This window comes from Sciurus vulgaris (assembly GCF_902686455.1).
Source record: "Sciurus vulgaris genome assembly, chromosome: 4".
Classification (NCBI taxonomy): domain Eukaryota; kingdom Metazoa; phylum Chordata; class Mammalia; order Rodentia; family Sciuridae; genus Sciurus; species Sciurus vulgaris.
Window position 1 is genome coordinate 112,538,789 of NC_136464.1, and position 18,352 is coordinate 112,557,140.

The following is an 18,352-nucleotide window of genomic DNA, read 5'->3' on the forward strand; positions in this document are numbered from 1 at the left end:
CACAGTAGAAAGTGTAGGGAATTGGTTTGCATGTCTATCATCAGCATGAATATCAAACTTGCCAATATTTATTTAAGAGGAAGGCAGGAGACTGTGAAAGTTGCATCATATGTTTTATCTCCTTACAGAAGTTTTAACAATAATTTATTCCAGGAATTCAGTGAACTAATAAATATAAAACTATTGAAAAGTGATAGCACAACTATTAAAACAGAACTCACATAATGAATGTTCCACAAATATTAAGTGGTATTAGTATTGATTAGACATATCTCCATGATTTAAGTCTAAGGAATCCCATTTAAAGAGGTAAAATATTTGCCCAAAATAATACAACGATTAGGGTATGGCTGTAGGTTTGGAACCTGGTTTTCCTACCTCAAGAGTCTCTGCTCTTTCCACTATTCTATACTGCCACTTAGTGACAAGTAATTTCAGTTTCTATTGAAAATAATATTTTTTTATATTCTCAGGGAAACACCACTGAAATAGGTATATCAGACTTCTAACTCTTGAAGACTGGTTCCAATTAATCTTCCAATTTACTTATGCTTTAGTTTTCTCATTTGGAAAATAGAAATATCATTACCTACTCTTGTTTGCCAAGACATTATTCAAATATTCAGTGTAGTTTAATATATTGCAGTTTCTGTAATATACTTTTCAAATATTATCATCTTTGGCCTTCAAAATAAAACTAATAGGACCTGATGGAAAGCATGTTGAATTTCCAATTCCATAAACTCAGAGGCATTTCTAAATAAATGAAATTCTTTGAGTCTCTGTTTCCTCATCTATAGAACTAGAGGACTGAATTAGATGTTCTCTCTTGATTCTTTTAACCACCTTATGAAATGGGGTTACTGGTTTTCCCCAAGGATGCCTAGCTAATAAATGAAATTCTAGGACACAGATCTTTGACTCCTAATACAAGTTGCCTTTCACTCTACCAGGCTACATGCATTTATTCTTGTTAGCAAAGACATATTAATGATGCCTGATTTTAGTGACCATTCTGCTCATCAGGTGATTACTTTTGCCTTTGGGGAGATTAATTAAGTTCAAGGTAATTAGCATCTATAATTGTTAAGCTGAGATTTATGACGTTAGTGACATGGCAAAAGAAAACAGTGGGCACTAAGTTTTGTGAGTTTCCCTACATCACTAAGCTTCACTTTAACTCAGCAAAGTCTACTCGCCCTGTACCTGAATTGTCCTCTTATTGTTCTCTTGAGACTAGTAATATGTTTGTCACCATTCTCTTGAATTGGCTGGCATTGCAGGAATAGGAGTTTTTGTATGATATCCCTAAAGGCAATTTTGATCTCTGGTTTCATGGTACTCACTTGGAGAAAATGGAATTTGATGTTAAACTTCTGGCAGTTTCTATCGGAGCTGGAATAAACAGAAGGGTCCAAAAGTCACTGAGAACTATAAAAAGGTCACTCAATATTTAAACTGGGTGACAATTCACAAAACCTCTGGTTTCACTGAAGCAGTGCCTCAACTATCAAAGAGGTCAGGATCTTGGAGATTGCCAAGCTTAATTATCTTATTTTACAAATTGAAGAGACTTACCATCATCTGTGTGGGCAGAAGAGGACGTGGAACTAGAATCTTTATTGGTTATTTAGTTTTAGGGAACAATAGAAGTAAATTGAAACTTGATGAGCACCACCTACATAGGACACACCATGCATTTACTAAATGTATGTTGATAAACCGTTCCTGCTTTCCCTCATGTGCAAGTGTCCCAGCCTTTACAAATGCTGGAAGCTGAAGAGAGGCAATGAAATGCAGCAGCCCCTCCTGTCCTTTCTTGCTCTTACCATGTCCTGGTCAGGTACCATTGGCTCCCTGGATTCATTCTTCACAGTGTCGTCCTTAACTCTGACCTTCCTAAAACACCATTCCCCTTCCCAAAACACTTCAACAAGGCAACTCATAACTGACCTGTGTTGTTCTAATAATACTTTCTCCCTTCCCTCCATCCTGACAATTCCTGTCCCAGTTGCTCTGGATCATTGGTACCAGTTGGGTTTTTGGCTTAGATAGGGGCAAGAATTCAAGGGCATTTGGAGCTACTAATATGGCTTCTACTGTGTCTGTTTCAAATAGAAAATAATAAAAATCACTTTAGAGAACACAATGGTACAATCATTCAAGTGATGCAGTAGGGCTTTTCTCTCTGCTATGCTTGTCCTCAGCTTGCAAGCCTTCTCCATCCAACAAGACCCAACTCTCTGGTGTGCACATTGCTCCCACAGTGGTACCATGTTCACAGCTCCAATTGGATGAAAGATGATGTGGGGAGGAGGTTGGCTGATCCAGGGAGTCAGTCTTCCAGAGTGAAGAAGGTGACTGATGTCAGTTCCTAAGAAAGACCTAGAGCTATTTGGTGTGGCCAAGAAAATACGTTTTCTCTAAGTGACCTATTGAAATGTCTCATCACTCTGTAGTCTCAAGGACCATAGCCAGAACATCCTCCCTAGCCTCAAGCCAAGCAGGTAGGATAGTTTCTTTCTTTCCCTCCTACCCGTTGGACTGTAAGATAATATTTTTTTGGCTTTCTTTTTCAAGACTGCCCTTGATGTTCATGTAAGCTGAACTCACCTGGTTAAAAGAATGGGTTAGAAAAGATACTTCAAACCTCCCAGAGAGAAACAACACTTAATAAGGAAAGAGTTATTTATCATAATTCAGTAGCAGAATTTATACCAGTCACGGCAGAGAGAGAAAATATAAGAATGCTTCTTCTCAGTGAGAGCACAAACCATTTGGCAGCAAAACTATTGTTAATAAATTAATGAATGAAAAAAAAAATCACAATGGATCCATGTGATCACATAACTCATTTATTTGTACATAATGGATAAATAATTTTTGTTATGATTGAGACATTCCCAAAAGTAACCTTAAAGTACTGCAAATTGTTAAAGGTGATTGTCTCTAGGGAAAGATGATGCTACTAACCCACCAATTATTGACCCAGCAGTAGTGGTCAAAAATGTTTTCAGCAATGAGAAAACATTTGAAGTGTGACAACTGAAGATTATTTTAAATGTGCTGGCCTATAGGTAGGAAGCGTAGCGACACTTAAGCTTTAGCAACACTTCTCATCTGTCATCCCTGATACAGCAATTCACATATTCATTTACTCAAAAAAGTACACAAGTTTGATGAACCCACAAAATAATTAGTGGTGTAGGCCTCTCAAAAAACATAATTTTACCTTGATAGTTCTTCAAATTATAATTTTAAGTGACTAAAATAAGATATTTAAAGAGTAACCACATATACAATGTAAAAAGGGGAAATACTATAACCAGTTTTAAAATTAAATATATAGACTATATAGAGGGAAAAGAGGGGAGGGAGGGCTGGGGGGAAGAAAAAAAAGTAACAGAATGAATCAAAAACTATTACCCTAGGTAAATGTATGATTACACAAATGGTATGCCTCTATTTCATGTACAGAGAAACAAGATGTATCCCATTTGTTTACAATAAAAATAAATTTAAAAAAATTACCTTGCTCTATCTAGATTACCATTTTTTTAGGTAATAAGAAATTGAATCAATATCTATAATCACATAAGCAGAGGTGAAATGCATTTTATTGGTAAATTTTAATATACTGGAGGTGAACTGCTTTCTGGTTGTGAGATAATAGTTTATATCAAACTCTCCTCCAAAAACAATTGAAAGATCTGTACTAAAAATAAAATAGAAAATGAAATAAAACAATCAGTTATTTGAAAGTTACAGAAAGAAACCAATGAAGCCAGGAGTAGGAAATTCCAGATCTTGAATTCCTGAGGATTTGATGAAAAGGGAGATACTTTGAGGTGTGCCCCACAAGTCCTTAGGGAATAGGCTGGTTTTTTGGCACAGAGCATACAGAAAAAGTAGAAAACAGTGGCAGAGGGTTGGTGCATTCTCCCTGCAATGTATAGATAAAAATCTAAGTTTCAACTAAGGAAACTAGAAAATATTTGGAACTGAATGGCATTTGAGCAATGTGGAAGGAGAAGCACTCTGAGGAGAAATTTTAAAGAGGAGAAAATTTAAATACACACACTAGAAGAGAGGGGGGAAGCTAAAAATCAAGAATCTAAGCATCTTACTAAAAATCTTGAAGAAAAGAACAAATGCAACAAAAAATAAAGAGGAAGATTACAATTGTTAAAAAAACAGTACTTGATGAAACAAAAAATATTCTATTGTGAGAATAAAGCTAAAAGTTGTTTTTTTGAAAACACTTATATAATTTATAAATCCTCAGCAATATTAAAGAAGAAAAATAGTAAGAAAGAAAATAACAAAAACAAATTATTAATATTAGAAATAAAAAATTATCAGCCCTAGATCAAACAATTAAAATATAGTAAGAGGTTATGAGCAAATTTATGCCAATTTATTTTATAATTAGGTACATAAATTCCTTGAATAAATACAACTTATCAAACTAATACAAAAAATAGAAAATCCAAATGATGCTATTATCTATGAAAGAAATGAATTCAAACTTAAAAATGTTCTTCAGGGAAAATTCTGAACCCAGATGCTTCAAAAGAGAATAACTCTAAATACTTTAGGAAGAAATAATTTTAATTGTCCACAAATTGTTTCAGAGTCTAGCAAAGAGAGAATATTTTCCACCTCATGTTGACTATCATAATCTTGATACCAACACCTGATAGACCTAGAAAAGGAAAATTACAGATCAGACTCATGCAGAGACACAAACATCCCAAATAAAATAGTAGAGAAATTGAATCAACAATACGGAAAAGAACTAATATATACTCACAAATTGAGTTACAATTAAGAATGTGAGGTTCAATTATCATTTTGAAATCATTCACTATAATTCACCACATTAAGTTAAGAGTTAAGTATTTAGCCATTTCAATAAATGTTAAAGAAAAAAAGAAACCATTTATGACGATTTATGATTGAAACAAAGCAAAACAACTTGAATTTCTCTTGGCCAAGCAGAAATGAAACAAAATTTCTTGAATGGAATAAAGAATATCTTCTAAGAAAATTTCTAACATACATAATGATAAAATATGAGAAAATTTCTTTCTGAAATAAGAATATCTCAAGACATAAGGGTAGCCCCATCAATATTTCCACATAATATTATTTTGAAAGTCCTGTCAAGGTAGGATAGCGAGAGAGAGAGAGAGAGAGAGAGAGAGAGAGAGAGAGAGAGAGAGAGAGAGAGAGAAATTAAAATACAAAGATTGAAGAAGAGACATGAAGGTGTACATATATAGAAAGTCCCAAAGATATACATTAGAATCAGTAAGGGAATGTACCAAAGTGAACAGAAGCAAAGTCCATATACAAAAATAAATTGTACTCTTAAAATACCAATAAGTGGCTAGAAAATAAAATTTTAAATCAATGCAATATCATCTACAATAATAAAATCTAAATGTATAGGGCATTTAGCAATGGTTGTAAGAGGGGAAATTATGAAAGAAATTAAAAAGCTATATTGATGTAGGTTATGCTTCCACAAGTTAGAAGACTTCACAGTGTAAGAACACTTGTCTCTCAAAATTGATCTATATGTTCCATATACAAGTATACCTTGTTTGAGTTCACTATGATTTATTGTACTGTGTAGACTTTGTGTTCTTCACAAATTGAAGTTTATGGCATCCCTAGATCAAACAAGTCATCGGAGCCATTTTCCCAATAGTTCAGATGATTCTTTGCATTTTTTAGCAATAAGATATTTTTAAATTAAAGTATTACTTTTTTTTTTTTTTTTTTTTTTTTTTTTTTTTTTTTTTTTTTTTTTTTTAAGATTGCACACTTAGGTTGAGCATGGTAGCACACACCTGTAATACCAGTAGCTTTGGAGGCTGAGGCAGGAGGATTACAAATTCAAAACCAGCCTCAGCAACATAGTAAGGCCCTTAACAATTTAGTAAGACTCTGTCTTAAAATAAAAAATAAAAAACAGGCTGGGGATGTGGTTCAGTGGTTAATACCCCAACATTCAATCCCTGGTACCAAAAAAAAAAAAGAAAAGAAAAGAAAAAAGAAAAAGAAATCCACACTTGTAGATTATAGAACAGTGTAAATACAACCTTTACATGTACTGGGAACCAAAAACTTCTGTGTGACTATTGTGATATTCCCTTTATTGCAGTGTTCTGGACCTGAATCTGCAGTATCTTCAAGGTAGACCCATACTCCTGAATCAGTTTGTGAAGCTGATTTAAATCAGTGTAGAAATAGTGTAGAAATGTAGAAGATCAAGAACAGCCATGAGAACCTTGAAGAAGAAAAACAGAATTAGAAGACCTGTAATAGTAGCAAGTAAACATTTTTGTCACTACTGTAATTTAAGCAATTTATCATTGATTAAAGGATAGACAATAAATTAATTGAACAAAAACTTCCCAGAAACAAACCCACTTATATACAAATACTTCATTTGTGACAAAGATATCATCACAAATAGTGGAAATGGTATTTTTTTCTCCCTCTCTACACCCCCCAGTCTGTGGTGTTGTATGAATTGAGTATCCAAAAAGGAGAAAAATTGAATCTTGAATCCCACCTCACTGTCTTATATCAAATACAAAAATCAATTCCAGATGGAACATTTCAATATGAAAAGTAAAATAATACATATTCAGGAAAATAATATATTCATGAGATTAGGATAAGCAATATTAAAAAAAAAAAGGACACAAAAAGACTATCCATAAGAAAATCATAGATGAATAGGACTTCATTAATTTACACAATTGGGCCATTGTTGCTGGCCTCTTCTGGGTTTTAGAAAAGATAGAAATTGAAGTTTTGTATAAAAATCTAAACAAAAATTTACAACTGTTCTAATTTTCAAAAAATCAGCCTATGGATAAATTAACCATAGCTAATTATCAGATGCCTTGTGGTCTAAAAATATTCAAAGCATTAACCATTTCAACAACATGGAATCCCTCAACAGAGATGCAAGAAGCAATTACCTGATTGTAATTCTGTTAGTCCTGTTTAAAATGATGCATTAATGGGTGAAGAACTGACTCTGCTCCACAGAAAGCATGTTAAAATTGAAAAATGACTTAAAGGGAAAAATTAATCAAAATATCTGTGAACATCTGGCTTCACTCTTTAGTTAGACTTTTCTGAAGCAGTTTTGATAGAAGAACTTATTGAGACACAGCCTCAAAGTGGAACCCAGTAAGCATTGAGAGACTATCAGTTGGAAAGCAAGTGAGTGTAAGAAACACACACAGAGATCATGTCTCACCCAAAGACCTACAGCCAAACAAACATATTCAGTATTTATGAGAGAAATTAAGCTTAGAACTCAATCTCACAGCAGTGCTTATATTGACAACATTATTTAACTGTGTTGGGGAAGGGGCTTTAATGTCAATCACAGAAATAGAATAAACACAATACCAGAAGCCATGAGGTATTTGAGCCCATAAGTATAAATAAACCAGCTCCAAAATGTGAGACTGTGCAATTAAGAAACAAATGTTGGGGGAAGAGGAGGAACCCTGCCATTATGAAGCAAATGGATCGAGCTGCAAAGTAATATGTCCAGCAGCAGGACTGACTACATAATTCACAGTGCCCAGTGCAAAGTGAAAATACAGGACTCCTTGCACAAAAAGTATGAAGAACGTCTCAGGCTTTTCTTCCACGCTTGCCAGCAGGAAAAAAATCACCCCTTCAGCAATGTTGTCTGTGGCTCACAGAAGACTACAGTGTGAAGGCGTGGAGTATGATATGCTTTTCATATGAGGTTAAATAGGAGATACTATCCTCACACTGAGTCTAACTGTGCTTTCACTTCTGAAAACGATAGCTTGCTGATTCTAAGCTGTGATTTTCAGAATACATTCCCATTTCTGTTTCTAGCTTTGTGTTCCTTAGACTGCCCAGAAAGAAAGCATTGTGTGTGATGATTTTTTTTCATGCCCCAGTAAGCTTTCAAAGTAGGCCAATCAGAAATAACACATGTACATAAAAAAACTAGCCTACTTTAATTCCACCAATTAATATACAGAGAGAGACTATTTAGAATATTTAATACAAAGAACAAAAGAATGCCATTACGTGAAAAATATAAGAACTAGTTTCAACTGTGTGCTATTCCATCCTGCTTTATCTAACCACTTTATCTGCATGGATTTCTTCCAGGAGATAAATTTTTCAATCTCAGTTTTTGCAGCCCATGTCCTGTCAGGTTGTGTATCAGAATTGCAGGTGAATTTTCCCCTCTTGATTCTTGCTAAACTATAAAAAGTTTTGCAAGCTAGAAAGCTTAGATAGTATATTCCTTTCTAGGCACAGAAAAAAATAGTCAAATTATTTTTCCCCTGTTAAACACAAAATACCCATCTCCTGTTACGTTCCTCTAAAGATGATGAAGCACAGATCTTTATTTTATCTGAAGGAAATAAAATATAGATTTAAATGCCCCATTTCAGGGTATAGTTTGCTGCTTCTTACTATTTAAGGAACATATTTCCAAAATCAATATCTATTCCTATTTAGGTTTCTTGGAAGAGAAGAATGAAATTGAATATGAGAAAATGTGACTGGTAATGAACAGTTAGAAAGGGATATTTATACTTTATCTTTGGCAGTCCATCCTGTGAAATAATAATGAAGCCAGGGGATTGATGATAACGATCCCTTGCTTTTATGTGCTAGGGAATCACCATTTCAGATGGTAGAAACCACTGAGGAGTAGCAACTGCTGCAGGCAGAGCAAAGCACCTCGTGAATAATTTAGAGACAGGATGTTCCAGGAAGAACCTCAGTAGAATGTGCAGGAGCGAAGAGTCAGTACTATAAAATGTGGAATTCAAACTTAGTTGGGGTTGTAGGGAGAATATAAACAGGTATCAGCCCACTCCTTACATTTTGATTTATTCTATTTCTTGCTACCATCTTTCACATTGCAGAAGATCTCCAAATTAAAATGTGTAGACTTAGAATTTTTTGACTTTATGATGGTGCAAAAGCAATCCACATCCAGTAGAAACCAGACTTTGGATTTTGAATTTTGATCTTTTCCTAGGGTAGTGATATGTGACATCAGACTCTTGCCAGGCTAGGTTGCAGCAGCAAGACACAGCTCTGTCAGTCACAGTCTTCCCTTGTACTGATATTTTTGGTCTCTCAGCTGGAATATTTAATGACCTTGATTACTCTAACTCCAGTCTTTTCTCCATCTGATCTATAACTTAGATTAAGTTATTTTTTCAAAATGCATTCTCACCATGTCACTCTTAAGGATTACAGGATAAAATTTTGGTTTTGATGAAGCTTCAAAGGAAGCCAGGAGATTCCAGGTGGCCAAGGGAGGGAAGGGAAGTCTTGGTTAATTCAATGTACATTCAATTCCCCACCCAGTCCCTGGTAAACCAAAGGCTAACCCCAGTGCTCATCAATACTCAAAATTAAATGTGATTATTTTGCCTTAGACTTAGAGGCTCTTGGCCGCATACTCTAAATTCTAGACATTGCTCAGTGTTTCTCCATCATATCTAGCTCACCTCCATCTCTGTTCTATTCCAAGAGAACACACTTCTTATGAAAATAGATTTTGAGATGAGCCAAGGGCACAGATTCAATTTTAACTGATGAATACTAGTGAAAACAGTGATCCTCTGAGCAAAGAGTTAAGGAAGCCTGCTTGGACTGGCCCAAGTTCTAGGTATAAAGCTAAGAAAGGGCTTCTCAATAGAAGACCCAAAGTTCATATCCAGCCAGATCTGGATTAGCAAGCTCCTTCACCTACATGTGGAGCTGCTATGGTTTAGATCAGATGTTTTCCAAAAGAGACAATGCAAGAAAGTTTAAAGATGAAATGATTGTGTTATAAAAGGTTTAACCTAACCAGTGTATTAATCCTCTGATAGGGATTAACTTGGTGGTAACTGTAGGAAGGTAAGCTGTGGCTGGAAGACGTGGTCCCTGGGGGGCATGCCTTTGAGGTTTATATTTTGTCCTTGCTGTGCAGAGCTTTCTCTCTCTCTGTTTCCTGATACCATGTTCCCAGCTGCTTTACCTCCACCATACCCTTCTGCATGATGTTCTGCCTCATCTTAAGACTCAAGGAATGGAGTTGTCCATCTATGAACTGAGACCTCTAAAATCATGAGCCCCAAAATAAGTAAACTTTTCCTCCTTGAAATTTTTCTTGTTGGGTCTTTTTGTCATAGCAATGAAAAACCTGACTAAAACAGAAGCCAAAGTCTTCACTAACTAATTGTGTGTGTGACTGCTAAGTTCCTTCTCCATATACCACTGGGGACCTACCACAGATTGGTCTTTCTGAATTTGGGGCTAAGAATCTGGATAAATCTCTTTCCATCAAAGTCCATCACAGAGACTGTGCCATATCAGTCCACAGCAGGTATCTGAATCATGTTCCCTAATTACATAAAAACAATTCAGTGAGCAACAAAAGGATATAACACAAAATGAGAAGTCACATAACTCACAGATGAATTTCATGTTTTTTTTCTTTTTTCAAAATCACTTATTTAACTTGTATCACTTTAAAACTGAGCAAAGGATATTGAATCTCTAAAAGGTCTTAATAAATTATGTAAATATCACTTTATTTGTGGCATAGAGCCACATATTTCTATTAATGAAAGATTTCTTTGCCAAATTCCCATAATAAAGTCGTTTATGGTGTTTTCTGAATGAACTGAGCCATTTTGGTCTTTACGGCAACACTGTCACCTTGTAGCCTGAGGAGCTTCCCATGCTCCATGGGAGATTTCATTTAAGAACTAGTCTTTTAACAATTTTGTCTTTCTTAATATTTTAACTTTATAGACCTCTTGTGGTGTGGTGTTACACTGAGGACTCTTCTCGCTTCACAAATGAGCACATAAAAATCAAAGTTATTCCCAGAACCAGATCAATCCATTGGAGAAACTTCAACCATGAGACCACGCAAAACATCTTTTTCCGAGTATCACATTAGGATTGCTGTTAAGCCAATGACTTCTTTTGATTACCTTCTTTTAATGGAAGAAATTTAAAAATTAATAATAATTAAAAAAAAAAAAAAAACCCTGTGGTGCTTGGTAGCAATGCTATAGCTGAGATGAAGACTTCATAACCATGGAGATACTGGTTTTGACATGAAAACACTCCGTCAGAACGTGAACTCTGATCCAATACATGAACAGAGACGGTTTCCCTGATACTTTTTTGGCGAGACTTCACAAGGAACTTGTTTTCATCATTTCAGTCACTTTAGAATGGGCAAAAATCTGCTGCAATTGAGGTTGCAGAACTTGCAGGCCTGACAAATGGATAAAATGTTCCTTTGCTAGATTTTTTTAAAACACTTTTAAAATGTTTTTGACATCTTTCTATGTGTGCATGCACGCACTACCTACAGGGAATCCAGCTCCAACTTGTTGCTTCTAGAGCTGCTTTAATCTCCTCCTCCCTCCTTCTGGCATTAGCATGTTTTCCATGACGCAGTGAGCTGTTATAAATGGAGGTGCTGACATCTGCTCTCGTTTCAGGGCTGTCTACCTGATGTCTCCCTATTTTTTAAAAGATTGTCAAACCTTCTGTGCACAGAAATCACAAGATGGACTTGGGATGATTGTGGGTTTATTTTGTTTTGTTTTGTTTCGTTTTTTACTTTTTGCTATTTGGTAGTTGGAATACTTTTTTTTTTTCTTTCTTTTATAATTTAATGCTGGGGATTGAACCCAGGGCTTCACACATGCTAGGCAAATGCTCTACCACTGAGCTACATCTGCAATCCTAAACATTTTTTAAGATTTAAATTTATTTTTAACTGATACATAAAAATGTACATATTTAAAGGTACCTGTGATATAGGAATTTAGGATTTAGGTGGTGATGAGAGAATTTGGTCCAATTACCTTTTAAATGTGTTTACTAAGGTTTGGCTTAGACAACATTTAGTATTATAAAGGTACAAAACAAAGACAGTGAGAACACGTTGTTCAACGTTTGGTTTTGGTACTGGGGGTTGAACCCAGGTTTACTTTACCATTAAGCTGCATCCCCAGGACTTTTTATGTTTTATTTTCAGACAGAGTCTCACTAATTTACTGAGGCTGTTCTTTAACTTGTGATACTCCTTCTTCAGCCTCTTGAGTCTCTGGGATTGCAGGCACGCACCACAGTACCCAGCTGTATGATGTCTTTATGGTTATAGTTTGAGTAGCTACTTGGATGAATTTAAGTATCAGTGGATATAGATGATCCAAAAACATTGAGGTTGTTGTCTTTGTTCTTCTTTTCATGCCCTCAGCATTCTGGATATAACAGTTTTTCATGTCTTTGCCATAAATGAATAAAAATTTTAAGTCATGATGACAGAATTTGGCACTATTATGATAATAAAATGTAATGAATTAAAACTTATGTAGGAAAGGTCAAGTGTAAGCATATTCTGAGTGTCCACCTTAATCAGACTGAGATATCAGGTCAGGTTCTTACATGTCTTCTTTTTATTAGTACTCCAAATGTTTCTAACCCTGGATTCTTCCCTAGAGGAACCCAACAGTGATCACATCCTGGACAGTCTTTGTAATTATTATTGTCTGGGATAGTCCAAATACTTATAGTTGTCCTGACAGAACCCCTGGCTTCCCCTAGCAATTTACTTCCTCTCTTCTGTTACCACACAAGCAAATATTTTTTGTTTAGTAGCTAGAGGCCAAGATGGAGCTTGCCTGGACCTACTGATCTTTTTGTTCTAGAATACATGCATGTGGAAAAAACTTAATCAGCAGATACTAATCATATGGGTTATGCCTGAAGGAAAAAGAAGACTCCAAAAGTTTCTGAAAAGTGTGATAAGGAAAATTTATAGAACTATTAATTACTGATATCCCTGAGAACATAAAGGCCACTGAGATCAATACTACTAAACAGAAAGGAGAAGTGAGGTTCATCCATTAGCAGGTGCTCTGGCCTGCAAAGAGCTCACTGAGATAGGAAAACTCAGGATTCCTGATTTCTCTCTTGGACACAATGGTGCAGCATATAGTGATGCAAATATACTCTGATGCATGCTTTTAGATAACCTGCCCTGAAAGGTTTCAGGTAATGTATTACAAATTGAAATAACTGGGTGACTTTTGGGGTAAGAAGAGGCTTAGAAAGAGCTATATTCAACTATGGCAAAGGCATAAGCATTGTTATAGTCAGAGTGGTCAAGAGCATGAGGAGAGCAAGGATGATGACCTCAGTGTTTCTGGTATTAATACATCCCTGTGCTTCTCCAGTGATGTTGAAACCATTCAACAAAGCCACAGGTATGCTGCAAGTGTTCAGAAAAGGAGCCCTAGGGAAAATATTTCTACTTTGGTTCTGGGGGCCATTGCATAATGGGTCAATGGTAGAAGGGTCCTGGTTGGAGGTAGAATGACTTTGGAGAAGGGATGAGCCTTGAGAAGACACAAGTAACTACATCCATGGATAAGAGTAATCTCACTGGTGCTTAAATGACTTGAATGTGTTTATTCCCCTTTAGTTCTGAGCCAAAATTGTAATTTTAGGCAAGAAAGAATGAGGAGAAGAAATATTTAGCACTCTAAGGTTACATAATTTAAAGTTTTAAAATGTGGTTTCCTTAGAAAATTTAATAAACATGGAAATAGAGCTTTCTCTAGCTATAACAACAACTTGAATTTATTCTTGGTTATATTTTGTTAAAGATTCAATATTATTTTCAAAGACTGTTTTCCATAGGGGTTTCCATTTTAAAAGATATTTTTCTCCCATTTGTCTTGGAAATTGAGGCATTGAATAATTGGACATCTGGATCTATTTGTACTTTTAAAATAATTGTCTTAAACATCTCAAATCCACAACCAAACTTGTCATCTTTTTCCTAGTCATCTCCTCTTCCTATGCCCTGTATTGCAGAGGATGTCATCACTACTAATTGAGTGGCCTAAGCCATTCAAGATCATTCTTGACTCTTATTTTCCCAATTTCTTCCTTCCTTCCTTCCTTCCTTCCTTCATTCATTCATGTATCCATTTCTTTTTCACTTCACAACTATTGTACAGTACCACTTATGTACACTGCTGATATATTGGGCTAGATAATTCTTTGTCACATGAGATGTCTTCTATATCATAGAGTGTTTCACAGTGTTGCTGGACTCTACACAGTGATTGTGAGTATCACCCACACTCACCATGACAATCAAAATGCCTACAAAGTTGGCAAATGGCCCCTGAGAGAGGCAAAACTCGTTCTACCGCCTTCCATTGAGAACCACTGGCGTAGGCCGTCATCATTTGAACTGAATTATTGTAATAGACCTCTGACCAGTATACTTTCTTCCTATCTTTTCCAATTTGTTGTACACATTATAGGTATTTATGTTTACGAAGCCATTTCTAACCAAGACTTCACTTTAGCCTAACATCCCACTGTGAGCTGTCTGATTAGCCATTTTTTTGTTTCGTTTTTTGTTTTTTGTTTTTATTTTTGGTACCAGGGATTGAACCCAGGGACACTTGACCACTGAACCACTTTCCCAGCCCTTTATATTCATAATATATAATTTATAAATATATATAATTTAGAGACAAGATCTGAGTTGCTTAGGGTCTTGCTAAATTGTTGAGGCTGGCTTTGAACTTGAGATCCTCCTGCTTCAGCCTCCTGAGCCACTGGGATTAAAGACATGTGCCGTGGTGCCCTGCTGATTACCCTGTTTTATAGACAAGGCAGTTGAGACCCAAGAGAGTGACTTTTCTACTGTTAGAGATTAAACAGAAGCCAGGATTCAGATTCAGGATCTGACTAAATTTAAAAAACAGCAGCAACGACAACAATAAAAAGTTTTGTTTTAAACCAACGAACAGTGCTTATCAAGTTTCTGTTCTAATATTAAGAACCAAATAAGTTTTTTCTCGATTTAAAATCATTTGGCGGCTCCCCATGGCTTGAACCATGAACCAGGATTTTCACAGCTTTCTTCACCTCCATTTCTCACCTCCACCTGTACTTCCTACCATATACTTCTGGTGTCCTTTGTGCTTTTCCTCAAACATCTGTGTTCCTACTAGCTTCTGAGATTTTCCTTATGTTCTTCACCTGCCTTTAAAGTCTTCTCTTGTCTAACTCCTCTCCATTCTTTAGGACTTAGTTCAGGCACCATCTTTTTAAAAAGTCTTCTCTCACTCCCTCACTTCACAACAAGCAATATTTCTAATTCTCTGTCATCATCTACATATGTTGCTATTATGTCCCTCATCACACTGAAATCACTACTGCCACTTGTTAAGATCTCCACCAATTAACTGGTTGTGTGATCTTGCTGAACAAGTCATGGAACCATTTTATGCTTCTTTACCTACAAAATGGGGATAGCAACAATAGCTCTCTTCTTATGTTGTTGTGAAGATTAAATGAGATATATTAATGAACAGAGAATATAGGCAAGAGTGAATTCTGTGCATGTATTAGCTATTTTTATTTGAATTTCAAAAATCTAGTAAACTGGCACATGTGGTAACTTAAAAACTCATTGATTAAATAAATTAATATTTTACTTCAACTCCCAGGATAATTCTTTCATTGAAGTTCTATTATACCGAGGTTTAATTAACTTTGTGTCCTCACATTGATGGAACAAAACTGATTAGCTCAGCCAATGATCACTGTTAGATTAGATCTGCAGCGGAGAAGCAGATTGTCATTCCTTACTTCCTACAGCAACTCCAGTCAAGAAAAATCTTCCAAAGCTACATTTGACATGTCAGAACTAAAGGAGATGATTTCTAGCGGTATTATTGCCACAGAGAAGAAACAAAAGCAGCTGTGGTTGGCCTTTTCCCTGACCTATCATGTATACTATTCCATCTTTTCTTTTTACTTCTTTCATTCTTCCTCCACATTTCCTGGGAGCCATTTCCCTCCTTCTTTTTAATTTCTTTGCTCTCCCTCCTTCTGAGTATATTTTTTCTGGCTTCCCTCAGCAATCCAGAATCACTAAGTACCAGTCAGGACAAATTTTTAAAACCTGATTAGTATTATCAACCAATGTGCTGTCCCAAACTCAAAGGAAATAGTGAAGATGTTACAATAGATGAAAACATCAAACTACCCACCAAAATACTTGGAGGAGAAAATAGACTTGGGGACACTAAGTGGATTAGCCTCATTAGAAAAAATGTTTTCTATTTTTCTTATAGCAAAGAATTCCTACATTTCCAATGGAAGACCAATTATACATTTTTATAGTCAGTATTATTTTTCCAACCACTATTAAACTCTCCAGGAAATGGCATAGACAAGTTTTAAGGAATGACAACAATTAAATAAAAGTCAAGGCCCCTAAATCTTATATAGATTCAGTCCTTCTCATGATATTTTATTGAACTGCTTGAACTGTCAAATAGAAGATTAAAAGATTCTGTTGTCCTGTGTCAAAAAAACGTCTTATGAAAACAGAATTGCACACCAGGGAGATGAATTATGATTTTCTTGAGAATAATAATTCTGAAGTTTCAGAATTTAGTGTAATTGAAGTCTTATCCTTGACCAGATATTAATACAGTTTAGGGCACTAAAATAGATATTTAATTATTGATTAAGCATTCTTTAAAAAATTTCCATTTTGATTTGTATTTTAATTAAATGTGGGCAAACATGGGGTAGAAAATCATGAGAACTTTCCTCATTCTTAAAATGTCACAGTCAATACTCCTACAACAAAAGACAGGTTAGCAAATGAAAAGCATAACAAATTTATTTAACCAAAGTTTTATATGACATTGGAGCCTGAGAAATGAAGACCAAAAGAGATAGGGAAAACTTGTCTATTGTTATGCTGATGTCTGATTAAAAATGGACAGCCATGTAGAAATGCAATTGGAAAAAGAGCATGATACACAAGTAATAGATTGAGGAGGGAAACCATCATGGCCTACCTGTTCAGATTTTTCTTGATCCCTCTGTGTATCATTTCTTCCTTTCAGATATGAGGCAGAACTCCTCTAGACCCAGGGTCTTGCAACCTACTACTGAACAAGGTAGATCAGAGAATTTCTTTATAGCCAGCTTCCACTCTGAAAGGGCGGGGGAGTTAGAGTAATATTTCTAATTTTTATGGCTTGCTTTGGAGGAGAAGGGTACTGGTTTCCATGACTTACCTTAGGGAAGAGGAATTCTGGGTTCTATATAACCTATTTCCAGAGAGAAAGAAAAGCAGAAGACAGAAAGCTGCAGAAGATCAGAGAAAGAAAGCCTTTGCTTCTGAGGGCTCCGGCTTCTTCTAATCATGCTAAATTCAAAGTACTTAACGTGCTAACATGCCATAGTTCAGGTTATAATTTTTCTGAGCTGCAATATGAACTTGAGGGTAAATAAAATTCATTTTATCCCTCATAATTAGGGATGAGCTTGCTATGAGAGAAATGTAGGGCATATTGACCATACTGATTTCACAAATAATTGTCCTTCTTTTGTCATGTAATGAAGTATTGAACCAAATCTCTTATGGGTACTCTGTTAATCAGATTTTTGTCACAGTTATGGTTTAGATGTGAGGTGTTGCCCTAAAGCTCACATGTGAGACAATGAAAGAATAAAATAAATTTTAGAAGTGAAATGATTCAGTTAAGAGAGGCTTAATCTAATCGGTGCTTTAATCCACTTGGATGGATTAACTGGATGGTGACTATAGGCAGGTAAGGTATGGCTGGAGAAGATGGGGAACTAGGGGCATGCCTTTAGGGTGTATATTTTTCCTCTCATGAGCAGAGTTCTGTCTCTGCTTCCTGATTTCTTTCTCCTAAGCTGCTACCCTCTACCACACTCTTCCACCATAATGCTCTGACCCACTGCAGGCCCAGAAGAATGGAGTCAACCATCTATGGGCTGAGACCTCTGAAACCGTAAGCCAAATAAACTTTTGCTCCTCTAAAATTTTTCTTAGCAGGTCTTTTGGTCACAGTGGTTAAAAAAACTGACTAAAATAGCTGCTGTGACCAAAGATCTGACAAGAACAACTTAAAGAAAGAAAAGTTTATTTTGGCTTACAGTTGCAGAGGTTCAGTTCATGATTGGCCTGTTCTGTTGCTATGGGCTGGAGGTGAGGTGGAGCATCATGAATAAAGGACATGGCAGAAGGAAGTCACTCAGCTTATGGTAGCCAGGAAGGAGGCATGTGAGTGTGGGCAGAAGGACAAGGTATAAGGGCACAGCCTTAGTAACCCACCTCCTCCAACCACACCCCTTTGTTGCCATCCAGGTTACAGGTTATTAGGTTACAACTATCATAATCTACTCATTTCACCTCCTGAATTAACATGGAGCTGTTGGG

At 35.9% G+C, this 18,352-nt stretch overlaps 1 long non-coding RNA gene across 1 annotated transcript; it reads right to left on the bottom strand.

Moving 5' to 3' along the window:
• Positions 1 to 6,143: 6,143 nt before the first annotated feature.
• On the bottom strand, positions 6,144 to 17,089 carry LOC306660094. The gene is made up of 3 exons (XR_013763539.1): positions 16,959 to 17,089; positions 10,318 to 10,432; positions 6,144 to 6,298 (listed from the first exon to the last, which is right to left on the bottom strand). It is a non-coding gene; the product is annotated as an uncharacterized lncRNA (long non-coding RNA).
• Positions 17,090 to 18,352: the final 1,263 nt, after the last annotated feature.